Raw genomic sequence first — 22,440 nt, forward strand, 5'->3', positions numbered from 1 at the left:
GAAAACACCCCTGTCAAAAAATACTGATAACAGTCTGTGTGAGCATGGACACATAGGAAACATGGAGGGGTGTTTACTGACTGCAGAAAAGGCCAAAAACAGCAGCTGTAAAAAGGTCAGTATGCATGAGGCCAAAAACTATAATCAACTCTAGGTGGCTGTGTTTTTCTTTCCCTTTTTTTTTTTTATAAGTCAAGTTTTTATGTTTTATAGTAACAAAAATTTTGTTGAATGGTAAAAATATAGAAAAATATAGAAAAAAAATTAAGTAAGGCGTGCAAATATAAAAACAAAAGGGTTTGTGTGCATTTATTTAAATATTATAAATTGTCGTATGCATTGGATATTCAGTAGTTAATGGTGAAGAGTGAAAAGTAAATAATTAACAAAAAAATTGTAAAAATAATGACTACAATAAAATTGTGCCTTTGTGATAAAAGTGTTTATTTTTATTGAGTATTGATTCTATTTGAATAATTGATTAATTCGATTTTTTTTTTTTTTAAATAATTGATAAGGGGAATTTTCAGTAGTTGGATGGGTTATGAAGAAATGACAGTCCAAAGGTTGTTGGTCATCATTCCTGGGATAAAGCAGCTTTAGGGGCGCTCAATGTTAGTACTGAGTACTGAGAAATGGAGTTGCCTCTAGGCACACCTAAATTTTCAAGCTCTGGGAGAATCAGAAGGAAAAAAAATGGACTCACAATTACTTATGTTATGATGATGTTTTATCTTCAGAGATGTGGTACTTCCATGGGTGCAAAGTTGATGCCCACATAGGCCAACCTGTTTATGGGTTGGTGGGAGAAGCACCACATCTCTGCAGATGGGATTGGGTGCTTCCAATACACTGACAATATAATCTTTATTGTAGACCGAGGTCTTTCAATCAATGAGTTTTTGGGATATTTAAATGACAACTCTTGTAATTTGAGGTTCACTGGAACTGAACAAATTACGAGTATTGACTACAGGTACCTGGATATTTCTCTGATGGGTTCAGTGAGTGATCGTAGGATCCAAACACAATAATACCGATACCCAACTTCTAGAAATGCTCTCCTATGCTAGAGAGGAACAAGTGTTGCAGGTTTGAGGGAGGTCCCATCCCAGGAAGTGCAATTTGTAGCTAATGAGCACCTTCAGTAGGTGATATTCTATCCCCAAGTCATTTTCATTTGAATAAATGACAACAAAGGAATACTTGGTTAGGTAGAGTAGGTTTTTTCAAATGTGGATTTGAAATGAGAGAATTGGTGAACTGCTAGAGCAGATGCCAGGTAAATTATATCTTGTACAATGTATAAAAAAACAGTATGTTGGAACAAGAAGATTATGTGACCCAATATGCGATCACCACTCTACTATTAGGACTCACAAGAAAACGAACCAAGCAAATCATTTCGTAGAGTGCTATGAATCTAAACTGGACACTTTTGGAGTCTAGATCAGTGGTCTCCAAACTGTGGCCTGTGGGCCGAATGCAGCCCTTCGCTTGCCTTTATCTGGCCGTCTGAGCACCATTCCTCACACCGACATCAGCAATGGGGCACTATTCCTCCCAATGACACCAATAGTGTTTGGGGAACGATTTGGCCAGAGAGTTCGGGCCGAACATTGGCTGTTCGGCCTCGTTTGGGGAACACCTGAATTCGCAAGGGTGTTAGACACCGAATGCCCTGCAATGCACTGCGCGCTACAAAGTGCATTCTGAGCACTGACTGGGCAAAGCTTTGCCCAATCAGGGTGCAGTAAAATCTGGTTGTTAAGGAGCGGGCCATGGAGTCCTTAACAACTGATGAGTCATCAGCTGTCAGTGGGCTTCCCCTCTGACAGATGAATTTAAAAAAAATGTGCCCTCCCATTGTGACTTTACCAACCCAGCATGCACCAGATGTAACAAGGGGGGGTGCCATCAGGTGGCATCGCCAGGTGGCCCTGCCCTTACATATATAAGAACTGTCAAATGGAGGAGGAGGCATTCGGTGGTTGTCCGCCAATGAAAATGGAGAGTTTATTTTTTTTGGGGTCGGCGGGCGGCATGATTGACGTTTTATTTAAAATAAGAAATAAATAAAGGAGTTGTCAAAAACTGTCTGTGTTTTGTTTTAACTTTTTGACACTTTTTTGGTGAACGGGAAGGGGTACTATGTACCCCATACTCATTTACATGGGGGGACGGGGTCAGGGGTTGTAGTTAAGAGACCCTTGTCCCCATCAACATAGGGACAAGGTGCTTTGGGGGCCCCCGCCCCAAAGCACCACCCCCCCAAGTGGAGGGCATGTGGCCTGGTATGGTATAGGATGTGGGGGCTGCTCACTCGTCCCCCCCCTTTCCTGACCTGCTAGGCTTCATGCCCAGATAAGGGTCTGGTATGGATTTTGGGGGGAACCCCATGCGTTTTTTCTTTTAACCACTTTCAGACCGGACCATTTTGCTGGTAAATGACCAGAGGTCTTTTTACAATTTGGCACTGCGCTGCTTTAACTGGTAATTGCGCGGTCATGCAATGTTGTACCCAAACAAAATTTGCGTCCTTTTCTTCCCACAAATAGAGCTTTCTTTTGATGGTATTTGATTGCCTCTGCGATTTTTATTTTTTGCGATATAAACGTAAAAAGACCGCAAATTTTGAAAAAAAATGATATTTTCTACTTTTTGTTATTAGAAAAATCCAATAAACTCAATTTTAGTCATACATTTAGGCCAAAATGTATTCAGCCACATGTCTTTGGTAAAAAAAAAGTCAATAACTGTATATTTATTGGTTTGCGCAAAAGTTGTCACATCTACAAACTAAGGTACGTTTTCTGGAATTTACGCAGCTTTTAGTTTACAACTGCCTATCTCATTTCTTGAGGTGCTAAAATGGCAGTACAAAACCCCCCCAAATGACCCCATTTTGGAAAGTAGACCCCCTAAGGAAATTGATAAGTGGCATGTTGAGCCCATTGAATATTTTATTTTTTTGCCTCAAGCGATTGAATAATGACAAAAAAAAAAAATATATTTTTTTTTTACACAAAGTTGTCACTAAATGATATATTGCTCACACATGCTATGGGCATATGTGAAATGACACCCCAAAATAAATTCTGCTGCTTCTCCTGAGTACGGGGATACCACATATGTGGGACTTTTTGAGAGCCTAGCCGCGTACGGGGCCCCGAAAACCAAGCACCGCCTTCAGGCTTTCTAAGGGCGTAAATTTTTGATTTCACTCCTCACTACCTATTACAGTTTTGAAGGCCATAAAATGCCAAGATGGCACAAAACCCCCACAAATGACCCCATTTTAGAAAGTAGACACCCCAAGCTATTTGCTGAGAGGCATGTTGAGTCCATGGAATATTTCATATTTTGCCACAAGTTGCGGGAAAATTACAAACTTTAATTTTTTTTTTTTTTTTCACAAAGTTGTCACTAAATGATATATTACTCACACATGCCATGGGCATATGTGAAATGACACCCCAAAATAAATTCTGCTGCTTCTCCTGAGTACGGAGATACCACATGTGTGGGATTTTTTGGGAGCCTAGCCGCGTACGGGGCCCCGAAAGCCAAGAACCGCCTTCAGGTTTTCTAAGGGCGTAAATATTTGACTTCACTCCTCACTACCTATTACAGTTTTGAAGGCCATAAAATGCCAAGATGGCACAAAACCCCCACAAATGACCCCATTTTAGAAAGTAGACACCCCAAGCTATTTGCTGAGAGGCATGTTGAGTCCATGGAATATTTTATATTTTGCCACAAGTTGCGGGAAAATTACAAACTTTTTTATTTTATTTATTTTTTTCACAAAGTTGTCACTAAATGATATATTGCTCACGCATGCCATGGGCATATGTGAAATGACACCCCAAAATAAATTCTGCTGCTTCTCCTGAGTACGGGGATACCACATATGTGGGACTTTTTGGGAGCCTAGCCGCGTACGGGGCCCCGAAAACCAAACACCGCCTTCAGGCTTTCTAAGGGCGTTACAGTTTTGAAGGCCATAAAATGCCAAGATGGCACAAACCCCCCCAAATGACCCCATTTTGGAAAGTAGACACCCCTAAATTTAGGGGTACACTAGTGAGACTAGGTAATAAATGGCGGGTGCCCTGAAACTATAAAAAAATAACTAACCAACCAGCGTCACCTGTAACAGTTATATGGTGATCACTGGTGAAAGGGTTAACTAGGGGGCAATCAGGGGGTTTTATGCGGTAGTATATGGGGGTCCCTGGCGCTATAAAAAGCTGCGGCGAACCTAAATACCTACCTGCCTAATCTAGCGTCACCTGTGACACTAATACAGCGATCAGAAAAACGATCGCTTATTAGGCTGGGTTCACACTGGAGCGATGCGGGAACGCCACGAATCCGCGGCGGGTTCCCGCATCGCATGCCTCCCGGCGGCAGTTCACACTGCCCTATGCGAACTGCTCGGAGTGTCAGTGAAATGTTAATGACACCCCCAGATCAGTTCGCATATCGCAGTGCGATCTGCAAACTCGGATCGCATGGTGTGAACACCCATGCGATCCGATTCTGCTGCGGACCAAAAAAAGGGTTCCGTGCGAGTTTGCGGCGGGTGCGGCGGGTGCGACACGAATTCAGCCATACTATCTGTATGGCTGAACTCGAATCGCACAGAGATCGGATGTGATTTGCACTGCAGTGCGAATCACATCCGTTCTCATAAACCGCTGCAATGTGAACCCAGCCTTAGTGACACTGGCGACGGGGGGTGATCACGGGGTTAAACCTTTATTGGAGGGGTTAGGGGGGTACCTTAGAACTAAAGGGGGCTAACCCTAACTGCCCTAACAGTTATTACAGTCACAAATGACACCCGCCGGGTGATCAGGGGGTTAAACCTTTATTAGGTAATAAATGGCGGGTGCCCTGAAACTATAAAAAAATAACTAACCAACCAGCGTCACCTGTAACAGTTATATGGTGATCACTGGTGAAAGGGTTAACTAGGGGGCAATCAGGGGGCTTTATGCGGTAGTATATGGGGGTCCCTGGCGCTATAAAAAGCTGCGGCGAACCTAAATACCTACCTGCCTAACTAGCGTCACCTGTGACACTAATACAGCGATCAGAAAAACGATCGCTTATTAGGCTGGGTTCACACTGGAGCGATGCGGGAACGCCACGAATCCGCGGCGGGTTCCCGCATCGCATGCCTCCCGGCGGCAGTTCACACTGCCCTATGCGAACTGCTGGGAGTGTCAGTGAAATGTTAATGACACCCCCAGATCAGTTCGCATATCGCAGTGCGATCTGCAAACTCGGATCGCATGGTGTGAACACCCATGCGATCCGATTCTGCTGCGGACCAAAAAAAGGGTCCCGTGCGAATTTGCGGCGGGTGCGGCGCGAATTCAGCCATACTATCTGTATGGCTGAACTCGAATCGCACAGAGATCGGATGTGATTTGCACTGCAGTGCGGTGCGAATCACATTCGTTCTCATAAACCGCTGCAATGTGAACCCAGCCTTAGTGACACTGGCGACGGGGGGTGATCACGGGGTTAAACCTTTATTGGGGGGGTTAGGGGGGTACCCTAGAGCTAAAGGGGGCTAACCCTAACTGCCCTAACAGTTATTACAGTCACAAATGACACCAATGCAAAAAAAAAATATGCAATTGGTGTCACTGTGACTGGGGGGGCAGGGGTAATTGGGGGGGTGATCGGGGGGTGAAGGGGGGGGTGAGAGTGTGCCTGACATGTTCTACTGTGAAGTGTCGTGTTGGTGCAACTCACCGATGCTCTCTCCTCGGTGCCGGAACGAAAAATACCGACACGGAGGAGAGATTACATCACTTCCTCTGCCTGTGTTTACATTACAGGAGAGGAAGTGATGTCACGCCTCACTTCCATTCGTCAGGAGCGATCGAGAGGGGGTGGCCATGAATGAATGGCCGCTCCCTCATCCCGGATCGCTTCTGAACGAAAACCGACCGCCGCTGGCACCGGGGGGAGGGCCCGATCGGGCCCCCCACCCGCGGGAAGGCAGGGACGTACAGGTACGCCCATATGCCTGCCCGTGCCATTCTGTCGACGTACATCGTCGTGCGGCGGTCGGCAAGTGGTTAACCAGGCCTCTTTTTCAGACTTGGTGTTTACATGTTTAAGGCTGGGTTCACACCGCTGCGGGGGGAGAACCGGATGTGATTCGCACAGCAAATCACATCCGATCTCCGTAGCGCTGCGAGTTCAGCCATACAGATAGTATGGCTGAACTCGCAGCGGTCCCGCAGCAAACTCGCACGGGACCCTTTTTTGGGTCCGCAACGGAATCGGATCGCATGGGGGTTCACACCATGCGATCCGATTCCTGTGCGAGTCGGCAGATCGCACTGCGATATGCCGACGGATCTGGGGGTGTCATTAACATAACATTGACACCCCCAGCCGTCCGCATAGGGCAGTGTGAACTGCCGGCGGGAGGTGTGCGATGCGGGAAAACGCCGCGGATTCGCGGCGTTCCCGCATCGCAGCAATGTGAACCTAGCCTAAAACAGTTTTTTTTTTTGCTAGAAAATTACTTGTTTTTTTTTCTAACACCCTAGAGAATAAAATGGCGGTCATTGAAATACTTTTTTTCACACCGTATTTGCGCAGCGGTCTTACAATCACACTTTTTTTGGAAAAATTCACTTTTTTGAGTAAAAAAATAAGACAACAGTAAAATTAGCCCAATTTTTTTTATATTGTGAAAGATAATGGTACGCCCGAGTAAATTGATACCCAACATGTCACGCTTCAAAATTGCGCCTGCTCGTGGAATGGCGTCAAACTTTTAGCCTCAAAAATCTCCATAAGCGACATTTAAAAAATTCTACAGGTTGCATTTTTTGCTTTACAGAGGTCTAGGGCTAGAATTATTGCTCTCACTCTATCGATCGTGGCGATATCTCACATGTGTGGTTTGACCACCGTTTTCATATGCGGGCGCTACTCACGTATGCGCTCGCTTCTGTGCGCAAGCTCGTCGTGTTTTTACATATTTTTTTTTCTTATTTATTTTAATTGATTTTATTTATTTTTACACTGTTTTAAAAAAATAAAATAAAAAATTGATCACTTTTATTCCTATTACAAGGAATGTAAACATCCCTTGTAATAGAAAAAAGCATGACAGGTCCTCTTAAATATGAGATCTGGGGTCAAAAAGTCCTCAGATCTCATATTTGGCTAAAATGCAAAAAAAATAAAAAAAATAAAAAAAAAGAAAATCTGACATTTAAAAAAAATATACCTTTAAGAGGTATGGGCGGAAGTGACGTTTTGACGTCGCTTCCGCCCTCCTATGGTATAGAGACAAGTGGGGGCCATCTTAGCCTCACTTGTCTCTATGCCCAGCAGATGAAAGGACCCGATCGCCTCCGCCGCTACCGACGGCTCCGGTAAGCGGCGGAAGGTGCGGGAGGGGGCACCTATCCCGCCGCCGATAGCGGTGATCTTGCGGCGAATCTGCCGCGGAGACCACCGTTATCGTACAGCCGACCGCCGCCTGAAGAGATGTATATCTCGGTTGTGGCAGCAGCTGCTGCCGTTATCGAGATATCCCTCTTCAAAAATAGGACGTACATCGTCGTGCGGCGGTCGGCAAGTGGTTAATTTAGTGAATGTTGTCATGCGTAGGTGTCACCACTGGGGGCTGTATAGAGCACATACCTTCTCACGCTTCCTCAGAGAGCTCACGTTGTGTCTGGTACAGCAGATTCCTTTCCTCCAGCCAGCAGCAGACCTCCAGTAAATCTGGGGGGAGGTTTTCCTCCCACTAGACTCCCCCCACCTGTGCCGTTTTCTCTCCCTCTTCGCGAGGAAGAAGCACCAAAAAAAAAAAAAAAAAACCCCAAAAAAAACGAACGGCACGCCGCCCTACTAAGCGACTTCCAGGCTCCCTCTTTGCCATTTTCCCCCTCACTGTATGATCCCACAGGATCAGAGGCCCGTGCTCACGTGGGAAAGCTTTTTTTTTTTTTTAAAAGAGAGGAGGGGACCGTAGGCGACAGAGGAGGGCATGGCTTAGCGCAGCATTGGCGTCCTCCAACATCCAGTGCGGGAAAATGTGTTTTAAAAAGCACCATTGTTACTGCTGCAAGCTGCAGAGGGACACAAGAGCAAGAGTGGCATGAAAGAGGCATTTCTTTTGACACATTTACTTTTCCATCAAGCTGAGCATTGATAGCAGCGGCAGGGCTGGACTATTGCTCAAGCAGTGGATGCATTCCTTCTGGTAGTACCTCTGCTTTGTGCATCGGGCTATGGTCAGATGGGGAGGGTAAAAGAATCTCAAAAAAGGGCTCTAGAAAGACTTCTACAGCCATAAGGAAGCCTAGAACCATCTCAAAAGGCATCCTCCACTGAGAGTGATTTGGCTGATCAGAGTGAGCCATCAGGGACGTTGAGTGTTGCAGCTGATCTGAACACTGCAGCCCCTGTATATATTACTAAAGAGGTTTTTTCCTCCCCAGAGTGGGACTAAGCATAACAGGCCCCGTCCATTACTCAGGACCCTCAAACTGAGGAACAGGGGGCAAGAGATGACAAATTTCTCTCAGGGGACCAGGAAGAGGCTAGTGACTCCTCTTCCAAAGAACCTAATACGGAAGGATTAGGTTAATAAGAAAGGTTGTTGGTACAATCTCTCACTAAAGCCTCCCCAAACTATTCCATGCTTTTCCTAGCCATTCATTACTAAATAAGCTGATGTATTCTGAATGGGAGCAACCAGATAAAGTTTTTTCCTCCAAAAAAGTTTTCAACACTTTATCCTATGATGGAAGAGTTTTGTAAGAAATGGGGGATTCCAGCAATTGACGCTGCTATATCCTCTGTGAACAAAAACTTGACTTGTCCAGTAGACAATGCTCAAATGCTGAAGGATCCAACAGATAATAAGTTGGAATTCCTATTTAAAAACGATATTTAGCTGGCAGGTTCAGTGGTTCAGCCTGCGCTGGCATCGATCGGGGTATCTCAGTCCTTAAAGGACCAGTTTAAAGAGGTAATCAAGATTATTCCTGATCAGCAGGCCCAGGATTTGCCTGGGATATCAGAGGCATTATGTTTTACAGTAGACACTACAAGAGATTCTATTCTCCAAGCCTCACGGCTTATGCTAGGGGTGGTACATGTGCATAGAATTTTATGGTTGAAAAATTGGTCAGCCGAAGCGCCATGCAAAAAGCTCTTGGCCAGTTTTCAATTTCACGGCGAATGGTTATTTGGGGATGATCTGGATAAAAACATCCAAAGAATTTTTAATGGCAAAAGTTCCCTTTTACAAGTTAAGGAGAAGTTTAAGCTTTTTCTTTTAAACAAGCTTCTTCTCCAGTGCCAGGAGCATCAGCCTGCAGGCAGTCACGATGGCCTCCACCCTCAGGTTCAAGAGGTAGACCTCAGGGTCAGCCCCAGGGTCAAAAGAGATACTGGGGGGAGGAAACCCACAAAACGAAATACTAAAACCTCCTTATGAAGGGGCGCCCCCGCTCACTCAAATGGGGGCAAGACTTCTGCAGTTCTCGAGGGTCTGGCAGGAACAGTGAGGAGACGGATGGGTGGCTTTCTCAATATCTCTAGGTTGTAAACTAGAGTTCCGAGACTTCCCGTCTCCTCATTTTCTCAGATGAAACGTTCCCAGGGATCCAGAAAAAAAAAAACTCTCTCTTTCTAGCTTTGGATAGAGATAGAAAATCTTCATTTTCAGTGTGTAGCTCTGCCTTTCGGTCTAGCTACTGCACCTTGAGTGTTTACAACGGTCCTGGCTCCTCCTTTAACCAAATTAAGGGCTCAAGGTTCAACGATTCTAGCTTACTTAGATGATTTACTCTTGATAGATCAATCGGTAGCCTGCTTAAACCAATGCTTGGTCACCGCAGTCAGCTACCTGGAATACCTAGGTTGGATTCTCAACCTAGAGAGATCCTCCTTAAAACCATCAAGGAGATTGCAGTATTTGGGTCCTATCATAGATACAGCTCAGAGGAAGGTGTTTTTGCCCCAGGCAAGGAACAGTTCTATAAGGGAACTGATTCAGTTGGTCAAAACAAAGAAGAATCCTTCTATTCGACTTTGCATGAAATTGTTGGGAAAGATGGTGGCTTCATTCGAGGCCATTCCTTAAGCGCAGTTGCATTCAAGACTCTTGCAAAACAGTATCCTGTCAACTTGGAACAAGAAGATCCAAGCTCTAGACTTCCCAATGCGTTTATCCCCAAAGTGCGTCAACACCTCAGTTGGTGGTTGATACCCAAGAATCTTCAAAAAAGGAAGATCCTTTCTACCAGTTACCTGGAAGGTGGTAACAACAGATACCAGCCTTCTGGGCTGGGGAGCAGTCCTGGAAGAAGCATCTGTCCAAGGAAAAAGGTCCAAATCAGAAATGACCTTGCAACGCGCCTGGCCCTGAAGGCCTGGACGCTCAGATTTACGGGATTGCCCTGTCAGAATCCAATCTGACAGTGCCACAACAGTGGCCTATATCAGTGATAAAAAAGGTGCTGCGCTACCATAAATACAATAAAAAATTGGAAAATATATCCCACAGAATAAAAAAAATGATTCTAAATAATGTAAAGCAAGAATTCTTATCATAAACTTGCAAATAAAGTGTTCAAGTGTATAAAAATAGAGATGTCATAAAAACGTGATAAACTACAAATAATTAATGTGTAAACAACAAAAATTACACTCATGCTGTGTATCCAGCAAAATACCACTTGTGCTGTGATAAAACCTAGTGATAAAACAAACGAAAGTGCTGCAGTGCATATAAAAATGCTAATAACACAATATTAATTTAAAATAGAAATGATCCAATGGTGAATAATAAAGTGAAAAAAATCATAAACAATCCAAACATAAAGTGCAATTGTGCATTCACAGTGCAAAAAGAACAGCTTTCTCCACTTCAGTGATGTCCATGTGTTCTTCAAAAAATAATGCAGAAACAGGAAAAGGTTTGATTTCGAAAATAAACCCACATATAAACAAGGGGAGAATGGGAGGGATAGACCCTATGTACAAGAGGAAGTGGGAAAAAGATGTGGGAGATATCTCCGAAATACAACGGAATCGAATTCTTGTACTGGCTCTGTTGGTATCACTCTCTCCCTCTCAGAGGATGTCACATCTGTTCTTATTATATAGAACCTATTATACTCCTCGTAACCTTTCAATTTGGCCGATGGCCGGATGCAAGCTGCCCCCAGTGCGGGGACATGGCGGGAGACATGATTCACATGTTTTGGAGATGCCCGAAGTCGATCCGCTACTGGGCGGAGGTGACAGGAACTGCTGATCGGGTGTTTGGAACCTCCACCAGGATGGAGGCGAAGTATTGTCTCCTGTGATTAGTTGGGGGAGTTGGAAACCCAGGAAGGAGCCAGACGGCGGTCCCGAGATGCCCATTTCAGGCAAGGAAACTGATTGGCCTAAGATGGTTGTCAGTGTCACCTCCGTCCAGTAGAGAATGGATAAATAGCATGAATGTGGTAATTCTTAAAGAGAAAGCGTTATATATAAAACAAGGGACTTTAACCACTTGAGGACCGCCGTATTGCCATTGTACGTCAGCACAATGGCACAGGCAGGCATAATCACGTACATCTACGTGATTGCCTTCCAGCGGGTGGGGGGTCCGATCGGACCCCCTCCCGCTGGTTACGGCGGTCCGATTCGGTCCAGGAGCGCTCCGTGATGAGGGGATGGCCGTTGGTTTTCGGCCACCCCCTCTGGATCGCTCCTGGCCAATGAGAAGCTTCCTCCCCTGTGTATTGTTTACACAGGAAGGAGGAAGTGATGTCATTCTCCTCAGGGCGGTCTTTTTGACCGGACTACGAGGAGAACAGTAAAAGTAAGTGTGCACCAACACTACACTGACATGTAGGTACACACAGGCACACAAACCCCCCCCGATCGCCCCCCGATCCCCCCCCCTCCCCCCCCAGTCACAGTGTCACTGATTGCATTGATCATTTCTTTACTGATCAATGCATTCAGTGTCAGTTGTGACAGTAAAAACTGTCAGGACAGTTAGTGTTAGGTCCAGGGTAGCCCCCTATCACCCCCCAATAAAGATTTAACCCCCTGATTGCCCCTAGAGTTAACCCTTTCACCCCCTTTTGCCAGTGTCACTAAGCGATCATTTTTCTGATCGCTGCATGTGTCGCTAGGTAGCTAGTTATTTTTTTAGGTTCACCGCCAGGTTTTTATAGCGCTAGGTACCCCGATATACTACCCAATAATGTTTTTAACCCCCTGATTGCCGCTAGTTAACCCTTTCACCCCCTTTTGCCAGTGTCACTAAGCGATCGTTTTTCTGATCGCTGCATTAGTGTCGCTACAGTCGCTAGGTAGCTAGTTATTTTTTTAGGTTCACCGCCAGGTTTTTATAGCGCTAGGTACCCCGATATACTACCCAATAATGTTTTTAACCCCCTGATTGCCGCTAGTTAACCCTTTCACCCCCTTTTGCCAGTGTCACTAAGCGATCGTTTTTCTGATCGCTGCATTAGTGTCGCTACAGTCGCTAGGTAGCTAGTTATTTTTTTAGGTTCACCGCCAGGTTTTTATAGCGCTAGGTACCCCGATATACTACCCAATAATGGTTTTAACCCCCTGATTTCCGCTAGTTAACCCTTTCACCCCCTTTTGCCAGTGTCACTAAGCGATAATTTTTCTGAACGCTGCATCAGTGTCGCTAGTGTCTCTAGGTAGCTAGTTATTTTTTTAGGTTCACCGCCAGGTTTTTATAGCGCTAGGTACCCCGATATACTACCCAAAAATGGTTTTAACCCCCTGATTGCTGCTAGTTAACCCTTTCACCCCCTTTCACCAGCGATCACAGTATAAGTGTCACTGGTGACGCTGGTTAGCCAGTTAGTTATTTAGGTTCCCCGTCAGGTTTTTATATAGCGCCAGGGACCCCCATATACTACCTAATAAAAATTTGAACCCCCTGATTGCCCCTAGTTAACCCTTTCACCACTGATCACCGTATAAGTGTTACGGGTGACTCTGGTTAGTTTGTTTTTTATAGCATTTTATATTCAAATCCGGAAGGCAGTGCTTGGTTTTCGGGGTCCCGTACGTGGCTAGGCTCCCAAAAAGTCCCCCACATGTGGTATCCCCGTACTCGGGAGAAGCAGCAGAATTTATTTTGGGGTGTAATTTGACTTCTGCACATAGCATGTGTGAGCAATATATCATTTAGTGACAACTTTGTGCAAAAAAAAAAAAAGTTTGTAATATTCCCGCAACTTTTGGCAAAATATAAAATATTCCATGGACTCAACATGCCTCTCAGTAAATAGCTTGGGGTGTCTACTTTCCAAAATGGGGTCATTTGGGGGGGTTTTGTGCTATTTTGGCATTTTATGGCCTTCGAAACTGTGATAGGTAGTGAGGAGTTAAATCAAAAATTTGCACCCTTAGAAATCCTGAAGGTGGTGATTGGTTTTCGGGGTGCCGTGCGCGACTAGACTCCCAAAAAGTCCCACACATGTGGTATCCCCGTACTCGGGAGAAGCAGCAGAATGTATTTTGGGGTGTCATTTCACATATGCCCATAGCATGTGTGAGCAATATATCATTTAGTGACAACTTGGTGCAAAAAAAAAAAAGTTTGTAATATTCCCGCAACTTGTGGCAAAATATAAAATATTCCATGGACTCAACATGCCTCTCAGTAAATAGCTTGGGGTGTCTACTTTCCAAAATGGGGTCATTTTGGGGGGTTTTGTGCTATTTTGGCATTTTATGGCCTTCGAAACTGTGATAGGTAGTGAGGAGTTAAATCAAAAATTTGCACCCTTAGAAATCCTGAAGGTGGTGATTGGTTTTCGGGGTGCCGTGCGCGACTAGACTCCCAAAAAGTCCCACACACGTGGTATCGCCATACTCGGGAGAAGTAGCGGAATATATTTTGGGGTGCAATTCCACATATAACCATGGCATGTGTGAGCAATATATCATTTAGTGACAACTTTTTGTAAAAAAAATATATTTTTTTTTTTTTTGTCATTATTCAATCCCTTAGGACAAAAAAAATAAATATTCAATGGGCTCAACATACCCATCAGCAATTTCCTTGGGGTGTCTACTTTCCAAAATGGGGTCATTTGGGGGGGATTTGTACTGCCCTGCCATTTTAGCACCTCAAGAAATGAGATCGGCAGTCATAAATTAAAAGCTGTGTAAATTCCAGAAAATGTACTCTAGTTTGTAGACGCTATAACTTTTGCGCAAACCAAAAAATATACGCTTATTGACATTTTTTTTACTAAAGACATGTGGCTAAATAAATTTTGCCCTCAATGTATGACTAAAATTTAGTTTATTCGATTTTTCTTATAACAAAAAGAAGAAAATATCTTTTTTTTTCAAAATTTTCGCTCTTTTTCCATTTATATCGCAAAAAAAAAAAAATCGCAGAGGCAATCAAATACCATCAAAAGAAAGCTCTATTTGTGGGAAGAAAAGGACGCAAATTTCGTTTGGGTGCAATATTGCATGACCGCGCAATTACCAGTTAAAGCAGCGCAGTGCGAAATTGCAAAAAGACCTCTGGTCCTTAAGGTGTTTATTGGTCCGGAGCTGAAGTGGTTAAGGAAACATGACAAGATGTGGAAACCTTGGTGGGAAGCCAGAGGGATTGATATGTGAATAATAATAGTGTGAAAAATAAATATTTTAACAATGTAAAGTGACCCAATAAGAATTAAAGTAAGAGGACAAATGAAGAGGGTGGAAGTGTGCGGGGAATGGGGATGAGAGGGAAGTGTGATAGAGTGGGAATCTAGATTACATGGAACATCAGCTAGGATGGCCCTCATGATACCAATCCCCTCTTAGGCCACCCAAGATATGAACCATCCTTTTTTATATTTTTATCTGATAAGGTGGTGTGGGGGGGGGGGGGGGACTGGGGGGGGATGTTCAATTTTGATGTATTTTGTAAACAAAATAAATCTTAATAAAGAAATAAAGTTTAAAAAAAAAAAAGGTTGACTTTTCGGTATTTATGATCCAGCTTAAGCTTTCCAAATACTGCACTGTGCATGTTATGCTCTGTTCTAGAGCCTGTAGTGAGTGATCTCTGAGCAGGAGATCATCCATATACTCAAGCACCAGGATCCCTTGAGCCCTTAAAAGACCCAGTACTGGTGCTAGGACCTTTGTGAACACCCGGTGAGCTGTAGCAAGCCTGAAGGGTAAAGCCACAAACTGAAAATGACCTCTACTGTAAATCGCAGAAACCTCTGATGAGGCTGAAAGATAGGTACGTGTAAATACGCGTCCTTTATATCAATGGAGGCTAGAAAGTCTCCCATCTGGAGTGAGGCTACTACTGAGCAGACAGAGGACTGGATCAGTAGATATTGGTTTAGGGATCTTAGGTCCAAAATGGGCCTTGTGTCCCTGTTTGGTTTTTGAACCTTAAATAGGTTTGAGTAAAACTCTGTGTCCCCTTTTGGGAACCCCTACCATTTCACAAAAAGTGTCAAAAATAGTAAAGACAGGAGACACTTTGGGACAAGTCCTTTATTAAAAAAATAAAATTAAAATGTCCAGTGATGTCCATTCATCCTCTATCATGCCCGATGAGCCGGAAAAACAAAAAAAAAACGCAACAGCTCCGCCTCCATGGGAGACTCCCACTGAGTGACGCTTCTTCTCGGTGACAGAGGTCCTAAAATAGCTCTAAAGCCTTAAGTGGTTTTTGATCCTAACACATTCCCTGCATGAAGATTTTATTTATTTTTTTAAAACACCCCATTAACTATTTCACCCCCCCAAACACTTACCTGTGTATGTTGGGGTGGCCAAGGCTGTCCCTGTTGCTGTCTTTTCTTCCCTCTCTTCCTCTTCTCACAGGCACTTGAGCAGCAGTGGGAACCTTTGGCTCCTACCAGTCAAATCCTGAGGGATCGGGGAGCAGGGCCTAGCTGCATTGTCTGGGACTATGGACGCAGGCAGCACGACTCAGGCGAGCCCTCAGGTGGGCTCCCATAGGAAGCATCTTCCTATTAGGGAGCTACGAGAAAAGGAAGAGCCAAGAACGCCAGCAGGGGACCCTAGAAGAGGAGGTTTTGGGCTGCTCTGTGCGAAACCAAATGCAAGTATAAGAAGTTTGTTTTTTTAATAAAAAGAATTGATTTAACCACTTCCCACCCAAGGCACATCATACTTCAAGTGGGGATATCTGAATGATGCCTGCAGCTACAGGCATCATCCAGATATCTTTTCGGCCGGCAGATTCCCTGCACCCCACAAATAATCATGGCGGCAGTTCAGCAGCTTGATCATTTTTACAGGCGGTGGGAGGGGACTCTCCTCCCCCCTCTCCCGCCGTCCTCCGGTCCATGCGACTGGCGAGCCGGATAATGAATCGGTCACCGCCAGAAGTCGAGCATAGAGATTTCTGGTGATCAGATGGTCCCCAGTCATCTCTATGACCCTCGGAGGCCCAGGAGCGACATTATGACAATACGTCTGGGCCGGTGGAAGTAAACAATGCTGGGGGCGCGACTGGAAAGGCCGAGACACATATGTAAACGGTAGTCAAATAAAACCTGTAAAAAAAAAAAAAAAAAAAAAATAAATGTTAAAGCGTCGTCTATGGAGATTTTTAAGTACCAAATTTTGGCGCCATTCCACAAGTGTGCGCAATTTTTATGACATGTTAGGTATCTCTTTACTTGAGGTAACAAATTCTTTCACATTATGCAAAAAATTTGAGCCACCTTTACAGATTTTTTTAATTCATGAAACTTTTTTTTTTTATATGTTTGAAAAAAAATTGCTGCACAAATATCATGCGACATAAAAAGTTGCAAGGACCGCCATTTTATTCTCTAGTGTCTCTGCTACAAAAACACACACGAGACCACACCTTTTGCTGGAGTAAACTGGCCACAACAGCCTTTATTAAACACGTCTTAAAACTCACTCCAACAATATATCAATAAATATATATATATATTTATAAACAACTTATAAACAACTTATAAACAACTTATAAACAACTTATAAACAACTTATAAACAACTTATAAACAACTTATAAACAACTTATAAACAACTTATAAACAACTTATAAACAACTTATAAACAACTTATAAACAACTTATAAACAACTTATAAACAACTTATAAGCCGATTGTAGTCCCTCCAAAGGCACCTGTGACGGGAGAAGGTGTACTTGCAGGCACAGCAGTTGCGGCTGCCCCAAACCCAGAAAAAGCAGATGCTCCAGCACCTGAGGTGGTGGTGGTTGCAAAGGAAAATGTAGAAGCCGAAACGGTTTTTGTGTTGTTGAAGCCAGATGATGCTCCATCAGAAGCGGTCGTTCCTGCAAAAGTAAATGAAGCTGCGGATCCCGTCACTGCATTGCTAAAACTGATTGCTGGTTTGTTGGCAAATCCTGAAGCAGTGGGAAAACTGGAAATAGGCCCTGCACTAGGTGCCTGAGAATCCGGCTTGAAGCTGAAACTACTGGCAGACTGAGGTGCACTGCTGGCGGAGGAGCCTGCAAAATAAGAGATTACTGTTAAATCAGTGTGAGGCAGTAAAACCGTGGATCAGCTGCCTGCTCTTTCTGCCCCCTGAATGCACGTCTGAATGAGAAAACATTCATAAAGACAGGCTATCATGGATTACTATGCTATAAACCGCTTTTTTATTTTTTAGCAACTTTTTTTTTTTAATTGAACACTGACTATTGCACATGTTCAGCATAGATGCCTGGAATCTGTAAGAAGTCCCATTTGGCAGGACAATGTAGCTCCAACACACGTGTAGAAGTTACATTATCAGTGCCTGCCCACTTGCTGAAGAAGAAGATGTTGGTCCAGTAGAATAATTCCAAGAGCATGGCAGCCACTGCAACAGAGTGGCAATGGGAAGCCCGGAATGGTCATTGCTGGAAGAGGATAAGCTTGGGAGGTAAATGGGCCATAATGTGCAAGATGCTGTGTATGCATACACATAGTCACAAGTGCTTCCAACTCCAGCCAAAATCTTTTTTGATAGCGTGTAGCAGGGTTAGAAAGCTTAAAGTGATACTAAAGTCAGTTATTTTTTTTTAATATCAAACATGTTATACTTACCTGCTCTGTGCAGTGGTTTTGCACTTGGCAGCCCAGATCCTCCTCTTCTTGGATCCCTCTTCCTGGCACCTCCCTCCTGTTGAGCGCCCCCCACAGCAAGCTGCTTGCTAAAGGGGCACTGGAGCCGAGTCACAGCTCCGTGTGTCCATTCAGACATGGAGCTGTGGTTCAGCCCCCCGTCTGATTGGCTAATTGACTTTGACTGACAGCAGCGGAAGATAATGGCACCACTCCTGTGTCTCTGCCAATCAGGAGAGTCCCAGAAAGCCAAGGCACTCATGCACATCACTTGATAGAGAAACAAAAACAGGCAAACAGCTTGTCTTCAGCAAGCAAAAACTATCAAGTCCTGGTGCAAAAACAGTCCACACCCCTCCAGTCCCACTCATTTTCAAGTTTCCAGCTGCCTAAGGGCTCTTTCACACAGGCATTGAAATGAGGTGATTGTGTCGTGTTTTATTGCTTCCCAAGCGCCTATAAATTCCACACTGAATTGTTACAATAGGGAGCGGAGGAACGTGTTCACACTGCAGCGTTAGCATTGCTGCGAGGCCAAAATAATGCTGCCTGCAGAGTTTGGTAGCCATTGACACTTTGCAACGGTCTCCATTCACTTCTTCCCTTCACGACAACCGCACCTTAAACACACTGTAAACGCGTCGATGGCATTTACAGTGTGGTTGAAAAGGGTCAAAAGTGGTAAGTTCCCATACTGACCTTAAAAAAAAAAAAAAAAAAATACGACACACAGGGCATCTGAGAAGTGTTTAGCAAGCGTGTCTGGGCCACAAGCTAGTCCACATTGCTCACTCAGCTGTGTTCTGCTCTCTCCCTCACAGACAGGTGCCATCTGTTTCTTCTTCCTTTTCTGGACTTGGTCTCCATAATCAAGGTTTGAAGATTTTTCCCTCCCAAAACCCTTGAAAGTCACTAATGTGGACTTACCAATCCAGAATGTACTAAAAAAAAAAAGGAAGTCTTCTCTTCTCCAGCCAGACTACCCCAGATCCCCTCACCCTGCATGATTGCGAACCCCTGAGTACTCAACAATGTCTTCAAACTGTCCCCCTTAAAAGGGACCACAACCCAAATAGTGAGGAAATATACCTGCTGTCCAGGACCCATCCCTGTCATTCTGTGCGACATTTAAAAGGTTTGTTTGTTTAGTTAACCACTTGCCGACCAGCACACGACGATGTACGTCGACAGAATGGCACGGGCAGGCAAATGGGCGTACATGTACGTCCCTTTAAATTTGCCGCCCTGCCAGCGCTGGTCGGGACCCCCCCGTGAGTCCGGTCGCGGGACCCGCGGACTCGATCGCCGCAGGCATCCCCACGATCGTCTCACGGAGCGGCCGAATGGAGAAGTGCCGTTGTAAACAACATTTCTCCATTCTGCCTAGCAACTAGTGACGCTGATCTCTGCTCCATGTGATTGGAGCAGAGATCAGTGTTCACTAAATGAAAGCCCAACTCCCCCACAGTTAGTAACACATCCCTAGGAACACTTAACCCCTACACTGCCACTTAACCCCTACACTACCACTGGTTAACCCCTTCACTGCCAGTGTCATTTACACAGGAATCACTGCATTTATATAGCAGTGATTACTGTATAAAATGACAATGGTCCCAAAAATGTGTCAAAAATGTCCGATGGGTCCCCCACAATGTCGCAGTCACAATAAAAATCGCTGATCACCGCCATTACTAGTAAAAAAAATTAAAAAAATTATTATTAATAAAAATGCTATAAAACTATCCCTATTTTGTAAACCAGGGATCCTCAAACTACGGCATTGTAAAACTCTGACATTCACAGCCATGACTAGGCATGATGGGAATTGTAGTTCCTGAACAACTGGAGGGCCGTAGTTTGAAGACCCATGTTGTAAACGCTATAACTTTTGCGCAAACCAATCAATAATCACTTATTGCGATTTTTTTCACCAAAAATATGTAGAAGAATACGTATCGACCTAAACTGAGGGAAAAAAAATTTTTTATATATATTTTTGGGGGATATTTATTATAACAAAAAGTAAAAAATAATGCGTTTTTTTCAGAATTGTCGCTCTATTTTTTTTTAGCGCAAAAAATAAAAACCGCAGAGGCGATCAAATACCACCAAAAGAAAGCTCTATTTGTGGGAAAAAAAGGACGTCAATTTTGTTTGGGAGCCACGTCGCACGACCGCGCAATTGTCAGTTAAAGCGAAGCAGTGCCGAATCACAAAAAGTGCTCTGGTCTTTGACCAGCAAAATGGTCCGGTCTGTAAGTGGTTAAGGGCCAGAGATTAGCTTGCATTTAAGGACATATTAGTGAATTTGACTGAAATATTTTGCACTGAAGGGCCAATTGTACAGTGCAATAGTCAATTTTTCAGGGGTTTAAAATGTCAAAAGTTAATTTGAACAGGATGTTTCTGCATCTACAACACAATGGCTGTTTACTGAAGCTAAATCTAAAATAGAATTAAAACTAAACAATGGTGCCATATGGGGTGTCCCCAAGTAAAGCTGATCATTTTTTATCCACCTGATACAGTAATCATGTCTGTGCTGGCCTACTGGTGTTCCCTTTATCACATCGGTAATCAGTGTGAGCAGTATCCACATACCAACATGTATGACTTGCATAACTTTAATGGAAACTCACTTGCAGTGGGAAAGGAAGAGTTTTGTTGTCCTCCAAACATGGGAGCTGAGCTAATGGCAGGCTTGGTTAGCTCTTTGACCTGAGGAACAATAAACCAAGAATTAAAAAAAATAAAAAATAAAAATGCACGACTGCAAATGTATTCTTTACAAATATTGCTTTAAAACTTAAGGCCCATACACACGATCAGACTTTTTGACAACAAACATGAAAATTAGCTGTTTTGGAGCAACATCCGACCGTGTGTACGCTCCATTGGACAAACTTTTTTGGTTTTCATCGGACTTTTGTTGGCTGTGCGAACGGACAAACTTTCTGGCAACAAAAGTCCGATGGAGCAAAGTCTGATCGTGTGTACAGAAAACCATAAGACATTTGTACAAAGTACAAACAGGCATGCTCAGAACCAATGCAAAAGATCAGACAACAATACAGAAGTTGACCAAAGGTGGCGGTAAAGAGCAGAAAAACCACGTGATTTGGTGAAAGTTGGCTGAAAAAGTCCTGCTGTGTGTATACAATACAAGTTCAGGGCCGACGCCCTTTGTACAAAAATCCAAGGGAAAGTTTGTACAAAGTCCTATCGTGTGTATGAGGCTTTAGTTGTTCAAGGCCCAGTCTAAAGCCTCATACACACGGTCGGACTTTGTACAAACTTTTCCGTGGACTTTTGTACAAAGGGCTTAGTCCACAAGTTTGTATTGCATACACATGATCAAACTTTTTGACAACAAACACGAATGTAGTAACGTCACAACGTACTGATGACACTTCAAAAGAGGACGTTCAATTACTCCAGCGCCACCTTTGGTCAACTTCTGTATTGTAGTCTGATCTTTTGCATTGGTTCTGAGCATGCGTATTTGTACCTTGTACAAAAGGTCCTATGGTTTTCTGTACACACGATCAGACTTTGCTCCATCGGACTTTTGTTGCCAGAAAGTTTGTCCGTTCGCACAGCCAAAAAAAGTCAGATGAAAACAGAAAAAGTTTGTCCGATGGAGTGTACACACGGTCGGATGTTGCTCCAAAACAGCTAATTTGCATGTTTGTTGTCAAAAAGTACGACCGTGTGTACGGGCCTTCAGGTTCATTTACACTGGCAAAAGATATGCAAAAAATATTCCAGTTCAAACACACCGTGGTTTTTTTTTTCGTTTTTTTTTTTTTTTTTTAAAGTGTTTTGAGTCTGCATAAAGAGTGACATAAAAACACTTGTAAAATCATATAGATACACATATAGATTACACATACACACTTTTAAAACACAAACATGTGTAAAGGCCCATACACACGATCAGACTTTTTGACAACAAACATGCAAATTAGCTGTTTTGGAGCAACATCCGACCGTGTGTACGCTCCATCGGACAAACTTTTTTGGTTTTCATCGGACTTTTGTTGGCTGTGCGAACGGACAAACTTTCTGGCAACAAAAGACCGATGGAGCAAAGTCTGATCGTGTGTACAGAAAACCATTAGGGTCCTTTCACACGGGGCGGATCAGTTCTGATCCGCCCCGTGGATGTCCGTTTGCTCAGCGGGGATCACTCCGCCGATCCCCGCTGAGCAGGGAGATGACAGCTCCGTCTGCACACTGCGCAGGGACGGACCTGTCACAGCGCCGCTCTCCCCTATGGGAGATCGGAT

General features: G+C 44.0%; 1 long non-coding RNA gene across 1 annotated transcript in view; it reads right to left on the bottom strand.

The window, feature by feature from the left end:
- Positions 1-16,916: 16,916 nt before the first annotated feature.
- The window catches only part of LOC143923672 (uncharacterized), an 80,496-nt gene continuing 74,972 nt past the window's right edge, over positions 16,917-22,440 (bottom strand). The window contains exons 3-4 of the long non-coding RNA XR_013261754.1: positions 20,791-20,869; positions 16,917-17,550 (exon numbers count right to left, since the gene is read on the bottom strand). This is a non-coding gene — a long non-coding RNA (uncharacterized LOC143923672). The remainder of the gene's footprint in view (positions 17,551-20,790; positions 20,870-22,440) is intronic.

The sequence above is a fragment of the Lithobates pipiens genome, unplaced genomic scaffold, assembly GCF_037356315.1.
Source record: "Lithobates pipiens isolate NorthernLeopardFrog02 unplaced genomic scaffold, aLitPip1_a1.2 Scaffold_22, whole genome shotgun sequence".
Taxonomy (NCBI): Eukaryota; Metazoa; Chordata; class Amphibia; order Anura; family Ranidae; genus Lithobates; species Lithobates pipiens.